Raw genomic sequence first — 26,447 nt, forward strand, 5'->3', positions numbered from 1 at the left:
ACTGGGAGATAAACAAGGCACTATAATACACTGGGAGATAAACAAGGCATTACAATGCACTGGGAGATAAACAAGGCATTATAATACACTGGGAGATAAACATGTCATTATAATACACTGGGAGATAACCATGGCATTACAATACACTGGGAGATAAACAAGGCATTATAAAACACTGGGAGATAAACAAGGCATTATAATACACTGGGAGATAAACAAGGCATTATAATACACTGGGAGATAAACAAGGCATTATAATACACTGGGAGATAAACATCTCATTATAATACACTGGGAGATAAACATCTCTTTGTAATACACTGGGAGATAAACAAGGCATTATAATACACTGTGAGATAAACAGGGCATTATAATATACTGGGAGATAAACATCTCATTGTAATACACTGGGAGATAAACAAGGCATTACAATACACTGGGAGATAAACACGGCCTTATAAAACACTGGGAGATAAACACGGCCTTATAAAACACTGGGAGATAAAATCGGCATTATAATACACTGGGAGATAAACAAGGCATTATAATACACTGGGAGATAAACAAAGCATTATAATACACTGGGAGATAAACAAGGCATTATAATACACTAGGAGATAAACATCTCTTTGTAATACACTGGGAGATAAACATCTCATTATAATACACTGGGAGATAAACAAGGCATTATAATACACTGGGAGATAAACACGGCATTATAAAACACTGGGAGATAAACACGGCATTATAATACACTGGGAGATAAACAAGGCATTATAATACACTGGGAGATAAACAAGGCATTATAATACACTGGGAGATAAACAAGGCATTATAATACACTAGGAGATAAACATCTCATAATACACTGGGAGATAAGCAAAGCATTATAATACACTGGGAGATAAACAAGGCATTATAATACACTGGGAGATAAACAAGGCATTACAATACACTGGGAGATAAACACGGCATTATAAAACACTGGGAGATAAACATGGCATTATAATACACTGGGAGATAAACAAGGCATTATAATACACTGGGAGATAAACAAGGCATTATAATACACTGGGAGATAATCATCTCATTGTATTACACTGGGAGATAAACAAGGCATTATAATACACTGGGAGATAAACAAGGCATTATAATACACTAGGAGATAAACATCTCATAATACACTGGGAGATAAACAAGGCATTACAATGCACTGGGAGATAAACAAGGCATTATAATACACTGGGAGATAAACGTCATTATAATATACTGGGAGATAAACAAGTCATTATAATACACTGGGAGATAAACAAGGCATTATAATACACTGGGAGATAAACATCTCATTATAATACACTGGGAGATAAACATCTCATTGTATTACACTGGGAGATAAACAAGGCATTATAATACACTGGGAGATAAACAAGGCATTATAATACACTAGGAGATAAACATCTCATAATACACTGGGAGATAAACAAGGCATTACAATGCACTGGGAGATAAACAAGGCATTATAATACACTGGGAGATAAACGTCATTATAATACACTGGGAGATAAACATGGCATTACAATACACTGGGAGATAAACAAGGCATTATAAAACACTGGGAGATAAAAAGGCATAATACACTGGGAGATAAACAAGGCATAATACACTGGGAGATAAACATGGAATTACAATACACTGGGAGATAAACAAGGCATTATAATACACTGGGAGATAAACAAGGCATTACAATGCACTGGGAGATAAACAAGGCATTATAATACACTGGGAGATAAACATCTCATTATAATACACTGGGAGATAAACAAGGCATTATAATATACTGGGAGATAAACATCTCTTTGTAATACACTGGGAGATAAACAAGGCATTATAATACACTGGGAGATAAACAGGGCATTATAATATACTGGGAGATAAACATCATTATAGTACACTGGGAGATAAACATGGCATTACAATACACTGGGAGATAAACAAGGAATTATAAAACACTGGAAGATAAACAATGCATAATACACTGGGGAGATAAACAAGGCATAATACACTGGGAGATAAACAAGGCATAATACACTGGGAGATAAACATGGCATTACAATACACTGGGAGATAAACAAGGCACTACAATGCACTGGGAGATAAACAAGGCATTATAATACACTGGGAGATAAACATGTCATTATAATACACTGGGAGATAAACATGGCATTACAATACACTGGGAGATAAACAAGGCATTATAAAACACTGTGAGATAAACAAGGCATTATAATACACTGGGAGATAAACAAGGCATTATAATACACTGGGAGATAAACAAGGCATTATAATACACTGGGAGATAAACATCTCATTATAATACACTGGGAGATAAACAAGGCATTATAATATACTGGGAGATAAACATCTCTTTGTAATACACTGGGAGATAAACAAGGCATTATAATACACTGGGAGATAAACATGGCATTACAATACACTGGGAGATAAACAAGGCATTATAAAACACTGGGAGATAAACACGGCATTATAATACACTGGGAGATAAACAAGGCATTATAATACACTGGGAGATAAACAAGGCATTATAATACACTAGGAGATAAACATCTCATAATACACTGGGAGATAAACAAGGCATTATAATACACTGGGAGATAAACATGGCATTATAATACACTGGGAGATAAACATCTCATTATAATACACTGGGAGATAAACATGGCATTACAATACACTGGGAGATAAACATGGCATTACAATACACTGGGAGATAAACATGGCATTATAATACACTGGGAGATAAACAAGGCATTATAATACACTGGGAGATAAACATGGCATTACAATACACTGGGAGATAAACAAGGCATTACAATACACTGGGAGATAAACATGGCATTATAATACACTGGGAGATAAACAAGGCATTATAATACACTGGGAGATAAACATCTCATTGTAATACACTGGGAGATAAACAAGGCATTATAATACACTGGGAGATAAACAAGGCATTGTAATACACTAGGAGATAAACTTCTCATAATACACTGGGAGATAAACAAGGCATTATAATACACTGGGGAGATAAACATGGCATTACAATACACTGGGAGATAAACATGCCATTATAATACACTGGGAGATAAACATCTCATTGTATTACACTGGGAGATAAACAAGGCACTATAATACACTGGGAGATAAACAAGGCATTACAATGCACTGGGAGATAAACAAGGCATTATAATACACTGGGAGATAAACATGTCATTATAATACACTGGGAGATAAACATGGCATTACAATACACTGGGAGATAAACAAGGCATTATAAAACACTGGGAGATAAACATGGCATTACAATACACTGGGAGATAAAAAAGGCATTATAAAACACTGGGAGATAAACACGGTATTATAATACACTGGGAGATAAACATCTCATTATAATACACTGGGAGATAAACAGGGCATTATAATATACTGGGAGATAAACATCTCATTGTAATACACTGGGAGATAAACAAGGCATTACAATACACTGGGAGATAAACACGTCCTTATAAAACACTGGGAGATAAACACGGCCTTATAAAACACTGGGAGATAAAATCGGCATTATAATACACTGGGAGATAAACAAGGCATTATAATACACTGGGAGATAAACAAAGCATTATAATACACTGGGAGATAAACAAGGCATTATAATACACTAGGAGATAAACATCTCTTTGTAATACACTGGGAGATAAACATCTCATTATAATACACTGGGAGATAAACAAGGCATTATAATACACTGGGAGATAAACACGGCATTATAAAACACTGGGAGATAAACACGGCATTATAATACACTGGGAGATAAACAAGGCATTATAATACACTGGGAGATAAACAAGGCATTATAATACACTAGGAGATAAACATCTCATAATACACTGGGAGATAAGCAAGGCATTATAATACACTGGGAGATAAACAAGGCATTATAATACACTGGGAGATAAACAAGGCATTATAATACACTGGGAGATAATCATCTCATTGTATTACACTGGGAGATAAACAAGGCATTATAATACACTGGGAGATAAACAAGGCATTATAATACACTAGGAGATAAACATCTCATAATACACTGGGAGATAAACAAGGCATTACAATGCACTGGGAGATAAACAAGGCATTATAATACACTGGGAGATAAACGTCATTATAATACACTGGGAGATAAACAAGTCATTATAATACACTGGGAGATAAACAAGGCATTATAATACACTGGGAGATAAACATCTCATTATAATACACTGGGAGATAAACATCTCATTGTATTACACTGGGAGATAAACAAGGCATTATAATACACTGGGAGATAAACAAGGCATTATAATACACTAGGAGATAAACATCTCATAATACACTGGGAGATAAACAAGGCATTACAATGCACTGGGAGATAAACAAGGCATTATAATACACTGGGAGATAAACGTCATTATAATACACTGGGAGATAAACATGGCATTACAATACACTGGGAGATAAACAAGGCATTATAAAACACTGGGAGATAAACAAGGCATAATACACTGGGAGATAAACAAGGCATAATACACTGGGAGATAAACATGGAATTACAATGCACTGGGAGATAAACAAGGCATTATAATACACTGGGAGATAAACATGTCATTATAATACACTGGGAGATAAACATGGCATTACAATACATTGGGAGATAAACAAGGCATTATAAAACACTGGGAGATAAACAAGGCATTATAATACACTGGGAGATAAACAAGGCATTATAATACACTGGGAGATAAACATCTCATTATAATACACTGGGAGATAAACAAGGCATTATAATATACTGGGAGATAAACATCTCTTTGTAATACACTGGGAGATAAACAAGGCATTATAATACACTGGGAGATAAACAGGGCATTATAATATACTGGGAGATAAACATCATTATAGTACACTGGGAGATAAACATGGCATTACAATACACTGGGAGATAAACAAGGAATTATAAAACACTGGAAGATAAACAATGCATAATACACTGGGAGATAAACAAGGCATAATACACTGGGAGATAAACAAGGCATAATACACTGGGAGATAAACATGGCATTACAATACACTGGGAGATAAACAAGGCACTATAATACACTGGGAGATAAACAAGGCATTACAATGCACTGGGAGATAAACAAGGCATTATAATACACTGGGAGATAAACATGTCATTATAATACACTGGGAGATAACCATGGCATTACAATACACTGGGAGATAAACAAGGCATTATAAAACACTGGGAGATAAACAAGGCATTATAATACACTGGGAGATAAACAAGGCATTATAATACACTGGGAGATAAACAAGGCATTATAATACACTGGGAGATTAACATCTCATTATAATACACTGGGAGATAAACAAGGCATTATAATATACTGGGAGATAAACATCTCTTTGTAATACACTGGGAGATAAACAAGGCATTATAATACACTGGGAGATAAACATGGCATTACAATACACTGGGAGATAAACAAGGCATTATAAAACACTGGGAGATAAACACGGCATTATAATACACTGGGAGATAAACAAGGCATTATAATACACTGGGAGATAAACAAGGCATTATAATACACTAGGAGATAAACATCTCATAATACACTGGGAGATAAACAAGGCATTATAATACACTGGGAGATAAACATGGCATTATAATACACTGGGAGATAAACATCTCATTATAATACACTGGGAGATAAACATGGCATTACAATACACTGGGAGATAAACATGGCATTACAATACACTGGGAGATAAACATGGCATTATAATACACTGGGAGATAAACAAGGCATTATAATACACTGGGAGATAAACATGGCATTACAATACACTGGGAGATAAACAAGGCATTACAATACACTGGGAGATAAACATGGCATTATAATACACTGGGAGATAAACAAGGCATTATAATACACTGGGAGATAAACATCTCTTTGTAATACACTGGGAGATAAACAAGGCATTATAATATACTGGGAGATAAACATCTCTTTGTAATACACTGGGAGATAAACAAGGCATTATAATACACTGGGAGATAAACAGGGCATTATAATATACTGGGAGATAAACATCATTATAGTACACTGGGAGATAAACATGGCATTACAATACACTGGGAGATAAACAAGGAATTATAAAACACTGGAAGATAAACAATGCATAATACACTGGGAGATAAACAAGGCATAATACACTGGGAGATAAACAAGGCATAATACACTGGGAGATAAACATGGCATTACAATACACTGGGAGATAAACAAGGCACTATAATACACTGGGAGATAAACAAGGCATTACAATGCACTGGGAGATAAACAAGGCATTATAATACACTGGGAGATAAACATGTCATTATAATACACTGGGAGATAAACATGGCATTACAATACACTGGGAGATAAACAAGGCATTATAAAACACTGGGAGATAAACAAGGCATTATAATACACTGGGAGATAAACAAGGCATTATAATACACTGGGAGATAAACAAGGCATTATAATACACTGGGAGATAAACATCTCATTATAATACACTGGGAGATAAACAAGGCATTATAATATACTGGGAGATAAACATCTCTTTGTAATACACTGGGAGATAAACAAGGCATTATAATACACTGGGAGATAAACATGGCATTACAATACACTGGGAGATAAACAAGGCATTATAAAACACTGGGAGATAAACACGGCATTATAATACACTGGGGAGATAAACAAGGCATTATAATACACTGGGAGATAAACAAGGCATTATAATACACTGGGAGATAAACATCTCATTATAAAACACTGGGAGATAAACAAGGCATTATAATACACTGGGAGATAAACATCTCTTTGTAATACACTGGGAGATAAACAAGGCATTATAATACACTGGGAGATAAACAGGGCATTATAATATACTGGGAGATAAACATCATTATAGTACACTGGGAGATAAACATGGCATTACAATACACTGGGAGATAAACAAGGAATTATAAAACACTGGAAGATAAACAATGCATAATACACTGGGAGATAAACAAGGCATAATACACTGGGAGATAAACAAGGCATAATACACTGGGAGATAAACATGGCATTACAATACACTGGGAGATAAACAAGGCACTATAATACACTGGGAGATAAACAAGGCATTACAATGCACTGGGAGATAAACAAGGCATTATAATACACTGGGAGATAAACATGTCATTATAATACACTGGGAGATAAACATGGCATTACAATACACTGGGAGATAAACAAGGCATTATAAAACACTGGGAGATAAACAAGGCATTATAATACACTGGGAGATAAACAAGGCATTATAATACACTGGGAGATAAACAAGGCATTATAATACACTGGGAGATAAACATCTCATTATAATACACTGGGAGATAAACAGGGCATTATAATATACTGGGAGATAAACATCTCATTGTAATACACTGGGAGATAAACAAGGCATTACAATACACTGGGAGATAAACACGTCCTTATAAAACACTGGGAGATAAACACGGCCTTATAAAACACTGGGAGATAAAATCGGCATTATAATACACTGGGAGATAAACAAGGCATTATAATACACTGGGAGATAAACAAAGCATTATAATACACTGGGAGATAAACAAGGCATTATAATACACTAGGAGATAAACATCTCTTTGTAATACACTGGGAGATAAACATCTCATTATAATACACTGGGAGATAAACAAGGCATTATAATACACTGGGAGATAAACACGGCATTATAAAACACTGGGAGATAAACACGGCATTATAATACACTGGGAGATAAACAAGGCATTATAATACACTGGGAGATAAACAAGGCATTATAATACACTAGGAGATAAACATCTCATAATACACTGGGAGATAAGCAAGGCATTATAATACACTGGGAGATAAACAAGGCATTATAATACACTGGGAGATAAACAAGGCATTATAATACACTGGGAGATAATCATCTCATTGTATTACACTGGGAGATAAACAAGGCATTATAATACACTGGGAGATAAACAAGGCATTATAATACACTAGGAGATAAACATCTCATAATACACTGGGAGATAAACAAGGCATTACAATGCACTGGGAGATAAACAAGGCATTATAATACACTGGGAGATAAACGTCATTATAATACACTGGGAGATAAACAAGTCATTATAATACACTGGGAGATAAACAAGGCATTATAATACACTGGGAGATAAACATCTCATTATAATACACTGGGAGATAAACATCTCATTGTATTACACTGGGAGATAAACAAGGCATTATAATACACTGGGAGATAAACAAGGCATTATAATACACTAGGAGATAAACATCTCATAATACACTGGGAGATAAACAAGGCATTACAATGCACTGGGAGATAAACAAGGCATTATAATACACTGGGAGATAAACGTCATTATAATACACTGGGAGATAAACATGGCATTACAATACACTGGGAGATAAACAAGGCATTATAAAACACTGGGAGATAAACAAGGCATAATACACTGGGAGATAAACAAGGCATAATACACTGGGAGATAAACATGGAATTACAATACACTGGGAGATAAACAAGGCATTATAATACACTGGGAGATAAACAAGGCATTACAATGCACTGGGAGATAAACAAGGCATTATAATACACTGGGAGATAAACATGTCATTATAATACACTGGGAGATAAACATGGCATTACAATACATTGGGAGATAAACAAGGCATTATAAAACACTGGGAGATAAACAAGGCATTATAATACACTGGGAGATAAACAAGGCATTATAATACACTGGGAGATAAACATCTCATTATAATACACTGGGAGATAAACAAGGCATTATAATATACTGGGAGATAAACATCTCTTTGTAATACACTGGGAGATAAACAAGGCATTATAATACACTGGGAGATAAACAGGGCATTATAATATACTGGGAGATAAACATCATTATAGTACACTGGGAGATAAACATGGCATTACAATACACTGGGAGATAAACAAGGAATTATAAAACACTGGAAGATAAACAATGCATAATACACTGGGAGATAAACAAGGCATAATACACTGGGAGATAAACAAGGCATAATACACTGGGAGATAAACATGGCATTACAATACACTGGGAGATAAACAAGGCACTATAATACACTGGGAGATAAACAAGGCATTACAATGCACTGGGAGATAAACAAGGCATTATAATACACTGGGAGATAAACATGTCATTATAATACACTGGGAGATAACCATGGCATTACAATACACTGGGAGATAAACAAGGCATTATAAAACACTGGGAGATAAACAAGGCATTATAATACACTGGGAGATAAACAAGGCATTATAATACACTGGGAGATAAACAAGGCATTATAATACACTGGGAGATTAACATCTCATTATAATACACTGGGAGATAAACAAGGCATTATAATATACTGGGAGATAAACATCTCTTTGTAATACACTGGGAGATAAACAAGGCATTATAATACACTGGGAGATAAACATGGCATTACAATACACTGGGAGATAAACAAGGCATTATAAAACACTGGGAGATAAACACGGCATTATAATACACTGGGAGATAAACAAGGCATTATAATACACTGGGAGATAAACAAGGCATTATAATACACTAGGAGATAAACATCTCATAATACACTGGGAGATAAACAAGGCATTATAATACACTGGGAGATAAACATGGCATTATAATACACTGGGAGATAAACATCTCATTATAATACACTGGGGAGATAAACATGGCATTACAATACACTGGGAGATAAACATGGCATTACAATACACTGGGAGATAAACATGGCATTATAATACACTGGGAGATAAACAAGGCATTATAATACACTGGGAGATAAACATGGCATTACAATACACTGGGAGATAAACAAGGCATTACAATACACTGGGAGATAAACATGGCATTATAATACACTGGGAGATAAACAAGGCATTATAATATACTGGGAGATAAACATCTCTTTGTAATACACTGGGAGATAAACAAGGCATTATAATATACTGGGAGATAAACATCTCTTTGTAATACACTGGGAGATAAACAAGGCATTATAATACACTGGGAGATAAACAGGGCATTATAATATACTGGGAGATAAACATCATTATAGTACACTGGGAGATAAACATGGCATTACAATACACTGGGAGATAAACAAGGAATTATAAAACACTGGAAGATAAACAATGCATAATACACTGGGAGATAAACAAGGCATAATACACTGGGAGATAAACAAGGCATAATACACTGGGAGATAAACATGGCATTACAATACACTGGGAGATAAACAAGGCACTATAATACACTGGGAGATAAACAAGGCATTACAATGCACTGGGAGATAAACAAGGCATTATAATACACTGGGAGATAAACATGTCATTATAATACACTGGGAGATAAACATGGCATTACAATACACTGGGAGATAAACAAGGCATTATAAAACACTGGGAGATAAACAAGGCATTATAATACACTGGGAGATAAACAAGGCATTATAATACACTGGGAGATAAACAAGGCATTATAATACACTGGGAGATAAACATCTCATTATAATACACTGGGAGATAAACAAGGCATTATAATATACTGGGAGATAAACATCTCTTTGTAATACACTGGGAGATAAACAAGGCATTATAATACACTGGGAGATAAACATGGCATTACAATACACTGGGAGATAAACAAGGCATTATAAAACACTGGGAGATAAACACGGCATTATAATACACTGGGAGATAAACAAGGCATTATAATACACTGGGAGATAAACAAGGCATTATAATACACTGGGAGATAAACAAGGCATTATAATACACTGGGAGATAAACATCTCATTATAATACACTGGGAGATAAACAAGGCATTATAATATACTGGGAGATAAACATCTCTTTGTAATACACTGGGAGATAAACAAGGCATTATAATACACTGGGAGATAAACAGGGCATTATAATATACTGGGAGATAAACATCATTATAGTACACTGGGAGATAAACATGGCATTACAATACACTGGGAGATAAACAAGGAATTATAAAACACTGGAAGATAAACAATGCATAATACACTGGGAGATAAACAAGGCATAATACACTGGGAGATAAACAAGGCATAATACACTGGGAGATAAACATGGCATTACAATACACTGGGAGATAAACAAGGCACTATAATACACTGGGAGATAAACAAGGCATTACAATGCACTGGGAGATAAACAAGGCATTATAATACACTGGGAGATAAACATGTCATTATAATACACTGGGAGATAAACATGGCATTACAATACACTGGGAGATAAACAAGGCATTATAAAACACTGGGAGATAAACAAGGCATTATAATACACTGGGAGATAAACAAGGCATTATAATACACTGGGAGATAAACAAGGCATTATAATACACTGGGAGATAAACATCTCATTATAATACACTGGGAGATAAACAAGGCATTATAATATACTGGGAGATAAACATCTCTTTGTAATACACTGGGAGATAAACAAGGCATTATAATACACTGGGAGATAAACATGGCATTACAATACACTGGGAGATAAACAAGGCATTATAAAACACTGGGAGATAAACACGGCATTATAATACACTGGGAGATAAACAAGGCATTATAATACACTGGGAGATAAACAAGGCATTATAATACACTAGGAGATAAACATCTCATAATACACTGGGAGATAAACAAGGCATTATAATACACTGGGAGATAAACATGGCATTATAATACACTGGGAGATAAACATCTCATTATAATACACTGGGAGATAAACATGGCATTACAATACACTGGGAGATAAACATGGCATTACAATACACTGGGAGATAAACATGGCATTATAATACACTGGGAGATAAACAAGGCATTATAATACACTGGGAGATAAACATGGCATTACAATACACTGGGGAGATAAACAAGGCATTACAATACACTGGGAGATAAACATGGCATTATAATACACTGGGAGATAAACAAGGCATTATAATACACTGGGAGATAAACATCTCATTGTAATACACTGGGAGATAAACAAGGCATTATAATACACTGGGAGATAAACAAGGCATTGTAATACACTAGGAGATAAACTTCTCATAATACACTGGGAGATAAACAAGGCATTATAATACACTGGGAGATAAACATGGCATTACAATACACTGGGAGATAAACATGCCATTATAATACACTGGGAGATAAACATCTCATTGTATTACACTGGGAGATAAACAAGGCACTATAATACACTGGGAGATAAACAAGGCATTACAATGCACTGGGAGATAAACAAGGCATTATAATACACTGGGAGATAAACATGTCATTATAATACACTGGGAGATAAACATGGCATTACAATACACTGGGAGATAAACAAGGCATTATAAAACACTGGGAGATAAACATGGCATTACAATACACTGGGAGATAAACAAGGCATTATAAAACACTGGGAGATAAACACGGTATTATAATACACTGGGAGATAAACATCTCATTATAATACACTGGGAGATAAACAAGGCATTATAATATACTGGGAGATAAACATCTCTTTGTAATACACTGGGAGATAAACAAGGCATTATAATACACTGTGAGATAAACAGGGCATTATAATATACTGGGAGATAAACATCTCATTGTAATACACTGGGAGATAAACAAGGCATTACAATACACTGGGAGATAAACACGGCCTTATAAAACACTGGGAGATAAAATCGGCATTATAATACACTGGGAGATAAACAAGGCATTATAATACACTGGGAGATAAACAAAGCATTATAATACACTGGGAGATAAACAAGGCATTATAATACACTAGGAGATAAACATCTCTTTGTAATACACTGGGAGATAAACATCTCATTATAATACACTGGGAGATAAACAAGGCATTATAATACACTGGGAGATAAACACGGCATTATAAAACACTGGGAGATAAACACGGCATTATAATACACTGGGAGATAAACAAGGCATTATAATACACTGGGAGATAAACAAGGCATTATAATACACTGGGAGATAAACAAGGCATTATAATACACTAGGAGATAAACATCTCATAATACACTGGGAGATAAGCAAGGCATTATAATACACTGGGGAGATAAACAAGGCATTATAATACACTGGGAGATAAACAAGGCATTATAATACACTGGGAGATAATCATCTCATTGTATTACACTGGGAGATAAACAAGGCATTATAATACACTGGGAGATAAACAAGGCATTATAATACACTAGGAGATAAACATCTCATAATACACTGGGAGATAAACAAGGCATTACAATGCACTGGGAGATAAACAAGGCATTATAATACACTGGGAGATAAACGTCATTATAATACACTGGGAGATAAACAAGTCATTATAATACACTGGGAGATAAACAAGGCATTATAATACACTGGGAGATAAACATCTCATTATAATACACTGGGAGATAAACATCTCATTGTATTACACTGGGAGATAAACAAGGCATTATAATACACTGGGAGATAAACAAGGCATTATAATACACTAGGAGATAAACATCTCATAATACACTGGGAGATAAACAAGGCATTACAATGCACTGGGAGATAAACAAGGCATTATAATACACTGGGAGATAAACGTCATTATAATACACTGGGAGATAAACATGGCATTACAATACACTGGGAGATAAACAAGGCATTATAAAACACTGGGAGATAAACAAGGCATAATACACTGGGAGATAAACAAGGCATAATACACTGGGAGATAAACATGGAATTACAATACACTGGGAGATAAACAAGGCATTATAATACACTGGGAGATAAACAAGGCATTACAATGCACTGGGAGATAAACAAGGCATTATAATACACTGGGAGATAAACATGTCATTATAATACACTGGGAGATAAACATGGCATTACAATACATTGGGAGATAAACAAGGCATTATAAAACACTGGGAGATAAACAAGGCATTATAATACACTGGGAGATAAACAAGGCATTATAATACACTGGGAGATAAACATCTCATTATAATACACTGGGAGATAAACAAGGCATTATAATATACTGGGAGATAAACATCTCTTTGTAATACACTGGGAGATAAACAAGGCATTATAATACACTGGGAGATAAACAGGGCATTATAATATACTGGGAGATAAACATCATTATAGTACACTGGGAGATAAACATGGCATTACAATACACTGGGAGATAAACAAGGAATTATAAAACACTGGAAGATAAACAATGCATAATACACTGGGAGATAAACAAGGCATAATACACTGGGAGATAAACAAGGCATAATACACTGGGAGATAAACATGGCATTACAATACACTGGGGAGATAAACAAGGCACTATAATACACTGGGAGATAAACAAGGCATTACAATGCACTGGGAGATAAACAAGGCATTATAATACACTGGGAGATAAACATGTCATTATAATACACTGGGAGATAACCATGGCATTACAATACACTGGGAGATAAACAAGGCATTATAAAACACTGGGAGATAAACAAGGCATTATAATACACTGGGAGATAAACAAGGCATTATAATACACTGGGAGATAAACAAGGCATTATAATACACTGGGAGATAAACATCTCATTATAATACACTGGGAGATAAACAAGGCATTATAATATACTGGGAGATAAACATCTCTTTGTAATACACTGGGAGATAAACAAGGCATTATAATACACTGGGAGATAAACATGGCATTACAATACACTGGGAGATAAACAAGGCATTATAAAACACTGGGAGATAAACACGGCATTATAATACACTGGGAGATAAACAAGGCATTATAATACACTGGGAGATAAACAAGGCATTATAATACACTAGGAGATAAACATCTCATAATACACTGGGAGATAAACAAGGCATTATAATACACTGGGAGATAAACATGGCATTATAATACACTGGGAGATAAACATCTCATTATAATACACTGGGAGATAAACATGGCATTACAATACACTGGGAGATAAACATGGCATTACAATACACTGGGAGATAAACATGGCATTATAATACACTGGGAGATAAACAAGGCATTATAATACACTGGGAGATAAACATGGCATTACAATACACTGGGGAGATAAACAAGGCATTACAATACACTGGGAGATAAACATGGCATTATAATACACTGGGAGATAAACAAGGCATTATAATATACTGGGAGATAAACATCTCTTTGTAATACACTGGGAGATAAACAAGGCATTATAATATACTGGGAGATAAACATCTCTTTGTAATACACTGGGAGATAAACAAGGCATTATAATACACTGGGAGATAAACAGGGCATTATAATATACTGGGAGATAAACATCATTATAGTACACTGGGAGATAAACATGGCATTACAATACACTGGGAGATAAACAAGGAATTATAAAACACTGGAAGATAAACAATGCATAATACACTGGGAGATAAACAAGGCATAATACACTGGGAGATAAACAAGGCATAATACACTGGGAGATAAACATGGCATTACAATACACTGGGAGATAAACAAGGCACTATAATACACTGGGAGATAAACAAGGCATTACAATGCACTGGGAGATAAACAAGGCATTATAATACACTGGGAGATAAACATGTCATTATAATACACTGGGAGATAAACATGGCATTACAATACACTGGGAGATAAACAAGGCATTATAAAACACTGGGAGATAAACAAGGCATTATAATACACTGGGAGATAAACAAGGCATTATAATACACTGGGAGATAAACAAGGCATTATAATATACTGGGAGATAAACATCTCTTTGTAATACACTGGGAGATAAACAAGGCATTATAATACACTGGGAGATAAACATGGCATTACAATACACTGGGAGATAAACAAGGCATTATAAAACACTGGGAGATAAACACGGCATTATAATACACTGGGAGATAAACAAGGCATTATAATACACTGGGAGATAAACAAGGCATTATAATACACTAGGAGATAAACATCTCATAATACACTGGGAGATAAACAAGGCATTATAATACACTGGGAGATAAACATGGCATTATAATACACTGGGAGATAAACATCTCATTATAATACACTGGGAGATAAACATGGCATTACAATACACTGGGAGATAAACATGGCATTACAATACACTGGGAGATAAACATGGCATTATAATACACTGGGAGATAAACAAGGCATTATAATACACTGGGAGATAAACATGGCATTACAATACACTGGGAGATAAACAAGGCATTACAATACACTGGGAGATAAACATGGCATTATAATACACTGGGAGATAAACAAGGCATTATAATACACTGGGAGATAAACATCTCATTGTAATACACTGGGAGATAAACAAGGCATTATAATACACTGGGAGATAAACAAGGCATTGTAATACACTAGGAGATAAACTTCTCATAATACACTGGGAGATAAACAAGGCATTACAATGCACTGGGAGATAAACAAGGCATTACAATGCACTGGGAGATAAACAAGTCATTATAAAACACTGGGAGATAAACACGGCATTATAAAACACTGGGAGATAAACACGGCATTATAATACACTGGGAGATAAACAAGGCATTATAATACACTGGGAGATAAACAAGGCATTATAATACACTGGGAGATAAACATCTCATTATAATACACTGGGAGATAAACATCTCATTGTATTACACTGGGAGATAAACAAGGCATTATAAAACACTGGGAGATAAACAAGGCATTATAATACACTAGGAGATAAACATCTCATAATACACTGGGAGATAAACAAGGCATTACAATGCACTGGGAGATAAACAAGGCATTATAATACACTGGGAGATAAACGTCATTATAATACACTGGGAGATAAACATGGCATTACAATACACTGGGAGATAAACAAGGCATTATAAAACACTGGGAGATAAACAATGCATAATACACTGGGAGATAAACAAGGCATAATACACTGGGAGATAAACAAGGCATAATACACTGGGAGATAAACATGGCATTACAATACACTGGGAGATAAACAAGGCACTATAATACACTGGGAGATAAACAAGGCATTACAATGCACTGGGAGATAAACAAGGCATTATAATACACTGGGGAGATAAACATGTCATTATAATACACTGGGAGATAAACATGGCATTACAATACACTGGGAGATAAACAAGGCATTATAAAACACTGGGAGATAAACAAGGCATTATAAAACACTGGGAGATAAACAAGGCATTATAATACACTGGGAGATAAACAAGGCATTATAATACACTGGGGAGATAAACAAGGCATTATAATACACTAGGAGATAAACATCTCATAATACACTGGGAGATAAAAAGGCATTACAATGCACTGGGGAGATAAACAAGGCATTATAATACACTGGGAGATAAACGTCATTATAATACACTGGGAGATAAACATGGCATTACAATACACTGGGAGATAAACAAGGCATTATAAAACACTGGGAGATAAACAAGGCATAATACACTGGGAGATAAACAAGGCATAATACACTGGGAGATAAACATGGCATTACAATACACTGGGAGATAAACAAGGCATTATAATACACTGGGAGATAAACAAGGCATTACAATGCACTGGGAGATAAACAAGGCATTATAATACACTGGGAGATAAACATGTCATTATAATACACTGGGAGATAAACATGGCATTACAATACATTGGGAGATAAACAAGGCATTATAAAACACTGGGAGATAAACAAGGCATTATAATACACTGGGAGATAAACAAGGCATTATAATACACTGGGAGATAAACATCTCATTATAATACACTGGGAGATAAACAGGGCATTATAATATACTGGGAGATAAACATCATTATAGTACACTGGGAGATAAACATGGCATTACAATACACTGGGAGATAAACAAGGCATTATAAAACACTGGGAGATAAACAATGCATAATACACTGGGAGATAAACAAGGCATAATACACTGGGAGATAAACAAGGCATAATACACTGGGAGATAAACATGGCATTACAATACACTGGGAGATAAACAAGGCACTATAATACACTGGGAGATAAACAAGGCATTACAATGCACTGGGAGATAAACAAGGCATTATAATACACTGGGAGATAAACATGTCATTATAATACACTGGGAGATAAACATGGCATTACAATACACTGGGAGATAAACAAGGCATTATAAAACACTGGGAGATAAACAAGGCATTATAATACACTGGGAGATAAACAAGGCATTATAATACACTGGGAGATAAACAAGGCATTATAATACACTGGGAGATAAACATCTCATTATAATACACTGGGAGATAAACAAGGCATTATAATATACTGGGAGATAAACATCTCTTTGTAATACACTGGGAGATAAACAAGGCATTATAATACACTGGGAGATAAACATGGCATTACAATACACTGGGAGATAAACAAGGCATTATAAAACACTGGGAGATAAACACGGCATTATAATACACTGGGAGATAAACAAGGCATTATAATACACTGGGAGATAAACAAGGCATTATAATACACTAGGAGATAAACATCTCATAATACACTGGGAGATAAACAAGGCATTATAATACACTGGGAGATAAACATGGCATTATAATACACTGGGAGATAAACATCTCATTATAATACACTGGGAGATAAACATGGCATTACAATACACTGGGAGATAAACATGGCATTACAATACACTGGGAGATAAACATGGCATTATAATACACTGGGAGATAAACAAGTCATTATAATACACTGGGAGATAAACATGGCATTACAATACACTGGGAGATAAACAAGGCATTACAATACACTGGGAGATAAACATGGCATTATAATACACTGGGAGATAAAAAGGCATTATAATACACTGGGAGATAAACATCTCATTGTAATACACTGGGAGATAAACAAGGCATTATAATACACTGGGAGATAAACAAGGCATTGTAATACACTAGGAGATAAACATCTCATAATACACTGGGAGATAAACAAGGCATTATAATACACTGGGAGATAAACAAGGCATTACAATGCACTGGGAGATAAACAAGTCATTATAATACACTGGGAGATAAACACGGCATTATAATACACTGGGAGATAAACATGGCATTACAATACACTGGGAGATAAACAAGGCATTACAATACACTGGGAGATAAACAAGGCATTATAATACACTGGGAGATAAACATCTCATTATAATACACTGGGAGATAAACATCTCATTGTATTACACTGGGAGATAAACAAGGCATTATAAAACACTGGGAGATAAACAAGGCATTATAATACACTAGGAGATAAACATCTCATAATACACTGGGAGATAAACAAGGCATTACAATGCACTGGGAGATAAACAAGGCATTATAATACACTGGGAGATAAACGTCATTATAATACACTGGGAGATAAACATGGCATTACAATACACTGGGAGATAAACAAGGCATTATAAAACACTGGGAGATAAACAATGCATAATACACTGGGAGATAAACAAGGCATAATACACTGGGAGATAAACAAGGCATAATACACTGGGAGATAAACATGGCATTACAATACACTGGGAGATAAACAAGGCACTATAATACACTGGGAGATAAACAAGGCATTACAATGCACTGGGAGATAAACAAGGCATTATAATACACTGGGAGATAAACATGTCATTATAATACACTGGGAGATAAACATGGCATTACAATACACTGGGAGATAAACAAGGCATTATAAAACACTGGGAGATAAACAAGGCATTATAAAACACTGGGAGATAAACAAGGCATTATAATACACTGGGAGATAAACAAGGCATTATAATACACTGGGAGATAAACAAGGCATTATAATACACTAGGAGATAAACATCTCATAATACACTGGGAGATAAAAAGGCATTACAATGCACTGGGGAGATAAACAAGGCATTATAATACACTGGGAGATAAACGTCATTATAATACACTGGGAGATAAACATGGCATTACAATACACTGGGAGATAAACAAGGCATTATAAAACACTGGGAGATAAACAAGGCATAATACACTGGGAGATAAACAAGGCATAATACACTGGGAGATAAACATGGCATTACAATACACTGGGAGATAAACAAGGCATTATAATACACTGGGAGATAAACAAGGCATTACAATGCACTGGGAGATAAACAAGGCATTATAATACACTGGGAGATAAACATGTCATTATAATACACTGGGAGATAAACATGGCATTACAATACATTGGGAGATAAACAAGGCATTATAAAACACTGGGAGATAAACAAGGCATTATAATACACTGGGAGATAAACAAGGCATTATAATACACTGGGAGATAAACATCTCATTATAATACACTGGGAGATAAACAGGGCATTATAATATACTGGGAGATAAACATCATTATAGTACACTGGGAGATAAACATGGCATTACAATACACTGGGAGATAAACAAGGCATTATAAAACACTGGGAGATAAACAATGCATAATACACTGGGAGATAAACAAGGCATAATACACTGGGAGATAAACAAGGCATAATACACTGGGAGATAAACATGGCATTACAATACACTGGGAGATAAACAAGGCACTATAATACACTGGGAGATAAACAAGGCATTACAATGCACTGGGAGATAAACAAGGCATTATAATACACTGGGAGATAAACATGTCATTATAATACACTGGGAGATAAACATGGCATTACAATACACTGGGAGATAAACAAGGCATTATAAAACACTGGGAGATAAACAAGGCATTATAATACACTGGGAGATAAACAAGGCATTATAATACACTGGGAGATAAACAAGGCATTATAATACACTGGGAGATAAACATCTCATTATAATACACTGGGAGATAAACAAGGCATTATAATATACTGGGAGATAAACATCTCTTTGTAATACACTGGGAGATAAACAAGGCATTATAATACACTGGGAGATAAACATGGCATTACAATACACTGGGAGATAAACAAGGCATTATAAAACACTGGGAGATAAACACGGCATTATAATACACTGGGAGATAAACAAGGCATTATAATACACTGGGAGATAAACAAGGCATTATAATACACTAGGAGATAAACATCTCATAATACACTGGGAGATAAACAAGGCATTATAATACACTGGGAGATAAACATGGCATTATAATACACTGGGAGATAAACATCTCATTATAATACACTGGGAGATAAACATGGCATTACAATACACTGGGAGATAAACATGGCATTACAATACACTGGGAGATAAACATGGCATTATAATACACTGGGAGATAAACAAGGCATTATAATACACTGGGAGATAAACATGGCATTACAATACACTGGGAGATAAACAAGGCATTACAATACACTGGGAGATAAACATGGCATTATAATACACTGGGAGATAAAAAAGGCATTATAATACACTGGGAGATAAACATCTCATTGTAATACACTGGGAGATAAACAAGGCATTATAATACACTGGGAGATAAACAAGGCATTATAATACACTAGGAGATAAACATCTCATAATACACTGGGAGATAAACAAGGCATTATAATACACTGGGAGATAAACATGGCATTACAATACACTGGGAGATAAACATGCCATTATAATACACTGGGAGATAAACATGTCATTATAATACACTGGGAGATAAACATGGCATTACAATACACTGGGAGATAAACAAGGCATTATAAAACACTGGGAGATAAACATGGCATTACAATACACTGGGAGATAAACAAGGCATTATAAAACACTGGGAGATAAACACGGTATTATAATACACTGGGAGATAAACATCTCATTATAATACACTGGGAGATAAACAAGGCATTATAATATACTGGGAGATAAACATCTCTTTGTAATACACTGGGAGATAAACAAGGCATTATAATACACTGTGAGATAAACAGGGCATTATAATATACTGGGAGATAAACATCTCATTGTAATACACTGGGAGATAAACAAGGCATTACAATACACTGGGAGATAAACACGGCCTTATAAAACACTGGGAGATAAACACGGCCTTATAAAACACTGGGAGATAAAATCGGCATTATAATACACTGGGAGATAAACAAGGCATTATAATACACTGGGAGATAAACAAAGCATTATAATACACTGGGAGATAAACAAGGCATTATAATACACTAGGAGATAAACATCTCTTTGTAATACACTGGGAGATAAACATCTCATTATAATACACTGGGAGATAAACAAGGCATTATAATACACTGGGAGATAAACACGGCATTATAAAACACTGGGAGATAAACACGGCATTATAATACACTGGGAGATAAACAAGGCATTATAATACACTGGGAGATAAACAAGGCATTATAATACACTGGGAGATAAACAAGGCATTATAATACACTAGGAGATAAACATCTCATAATACACTGGGAGATAAGCAAGGCATTATAATACACTGGGAGATAAACAAGGCATTATAATACACTGGGAGATAAACAAGGCATTATAATACACTGGGAGATAATCATCTCATTGTATTACACTGGGAGATAAACAAGGCATTATAATACACTGGGAGATAAACAAGGCATTATAATACACTAGGAGATAAACATCTCATAATACACTGGGAGATAAACAAGGCATTACAATGCACTGGGAGATAAACAAGGCATTATAATACACTGGGAGATAAACGTCATTATAATACACTGGGAGATAAACAAGTCATTATAATACACTGGGAGATAAACAAGGCATTATAATACACTGGGAGATAAACATCTCATTATAATACACTGGGAGATAAACATCTCATTGTATTACACTGGGAGATAAACAAGGCATTATAATACACTGGGAGATAAACAAGGCATTATAATACACTAGGAGATAAACATCTCATAATACACTGGGAGATAAACAAGGCATTACAATGCACTGGGGAGATAAACAAGGCATTATAATACACTGGGAGATAAACGTCATTATAATACACTGGGAGATAAACATGGCATTACAATACACTGGGAGATAAACAAGGCATTATAAAACACTGGGAGATAAACAAGGCATAATACACTGGGGAGATAAACAAGGCATAATACACTGGGAGATAAACATGGAATTACAATACACTGGGAGATAAACAAGGCATTATAATACACTGGGAGATAAACAAGGCATTACAATGCACTGGGAGATAAACAAGGCATTATAATACACTGGGAGATAAACATGTCATTATAATACACTGGGAGATAAACATGGCATTACAATACATTGGGAGATAAACAAGGCATTATAAAACACTGGGAGATAAACAAGGCATTATAATACACTGGGAGATAAACAAGGCATTATAATACACTGGGAGATAAACATCTCATTATAATACACTGGGAGATAAACAAGGCATTATAATATACTGGGAGATAAACATCTCTTTGTAATACACTGGGAGATAAACAAGGCATTATAATACACTGGGAGATAAACAGGGCATTATAATATACTGGGAGATAAACATAATTATAGTACACTGGGAGATAAACATGGCATTACAATACACTGGGAGATAAACAAGGAATTATAAAACACTGGAAGATAAACAATGCATAATACACTGGGGAGATAAACAAGGCATAATACACTGGGAGATAAACAAGGCATAATACACTGGGAGATAAACATGGCATTACAATACACTGGGAGATAAACAAGGCACTATAATACACTGGGGAGATAAACAAGGCATTACAATGCACTGGGAGATAAACAAGGCATTATAATACACTGGGAGATAAACATGTCATTATAATACACTGGGAGATAACCATGGCATTACAATACACTGGGAGATAAACAAGGCATTATAAAACACTGGGAGATAAACAAGGCATTATAATACACTGGGGAGATAAACAAGGCATTATAATACACTGGGAGATAAACAAGGCATTATAATACACTGGGAGATAAACATCTCATTATAATACACTGGGAGATAAACAAGGCATTATAATATACTGGGAGATAAACATCTCTTTGTAATACACTGGGAGATAAACAAGGCATTATAATACACTGGGAGATAAACATGGCATTACAATACACTGGGAGATAAACAAGGCATTATAAAACACTGGGAGATAAACACGGCATTATAATACACTGGGAGATAAACAAGGCATTATAATACACTGGGGAGATAAACAAGGCATTATAATACACTAGGAGATAAACATCTCATAATACACTGGGAGATAAACAAGGCATTATAATACACTGGGAGATAAACATGGCATTATAATACACTGGGAGATAAACATCTCATTATAATACACTGGGAGATAAACATGGCATTACAATACACTGGGAGATAAACATGGCATTACAATACACTGGGAGATAAACATGGCATTATAATACACTGGGAGATAAACAAGGCATTATAATACACTGGGAGATAAACATGGCATTACAATACACTGGGGAGATAAACAAGGCATTACAATACACTGGGAGATAAACATGGCATTATAATACACTGGGAGATAAACAAGGCATTATAATATACTGGGAGATAAACATCTCTTTGTAATACACTGGGAGATAAACAAGGCATTATAATATACTGGGAGATAAACATCTCTTTGTAATACACTGGGAGATAAACAAGGCATTATAATACACTGGGGAGATAAACAGGGCATTATAATATACTGGGAGATAAACATCATTATAGTACACTGGGAGATAAACATGGCATTACAATACACTGGGAGATAAACAAGGAATTATAAAACACTGGAAGATAAACAATGCATAATACACTGGGAGATAAACAAGGCATAATACACTGGGAGATAAACAAGGCATAATACACTGGGAGATAAACATGGCATTACAATACACTGGGAGATAAACAAGGCACTATAATACACTGGGAGATAAACAAGGCATTACAATGCACTGGGAGATAAACAAGGCATTATAATACACTGGGAGATAAACATGTCATTATAATACACTGGGAGATAAACATGGCATTACAATACACTGGGAGATAAACAAGGCATTATAAACACTGGGAGATAAACAAGGCATTATAATACACTGGGAGATAAACAAGGCATTATAATACACTGGGAGATAAACAAGGCATTATAATACACTGGGAGATAAACATCTCATTATAATACACTGGGAGATAAACAAGGCATTATAATATACTGGGAGATAAACATCTCTTTGTAATACACTGGGAGATAAACAAGGCATTATAATACACTGGGAGATAAACATGGCATTACAATACACTGGGAGATAAACAAGGCATTATAAAACACTGGGAGATAAACACGGCATTATAATACACTGGGAGATAAACAAGGCATTATAATACACTGGGAGATAAACAAGGCATTATAATACACTAGGAGATAAACATCTCATAATACACTGGGAGATAAACAAGGCATTATAATCCACTGGGGAGATAAACATGGCATTATAATACACTGGGAGATAAACATCTCATTATAATACACTGGGAGATAAACATGGCATTACAATACACTGGGAGATAAACATGGCATTACAATACACTGGGAGATAAACATGGCATTATAATACACTGGGAGATAAACAAGGCATTATAATACACTGGGAGATAAACATGGCATTACAATACACTGGGAGATAAACAAGGCATTACAATACACTGGGAGATAAACATGGCATTATAATACACTGGGAGATAAACAAGGCATTATAATACACTGGGAGATAAACATCTCATTGTAATACACTGGGAGATAAACAAGGCATTATAATACACTGGGAGATAAACAAGGCATTGTAATACACTAGGAGATAAACTTCTCATAATACACTGGGAGATAAACAAGGCATTACAATGCACTGGGAGATAAACAAGGCATTACAATGCACTGGGAGATAAACAAGTCATTATAAAACACTGGGAGATAAACAAGGCATTATAAAAC

This window comes from Salmo salar, unplaced genomic scaffold, assembly GCF_905237065.1.
Source record: "Salmo salar unplaced genomic scaffold, Ssal_v3.1, whole genome shotgun sequence".
NCBI lineage: Eukaryota > Metazoa > Chordata > Actinopteri > Salmoniformes > Salmonidae > Salmo > Salmo salar.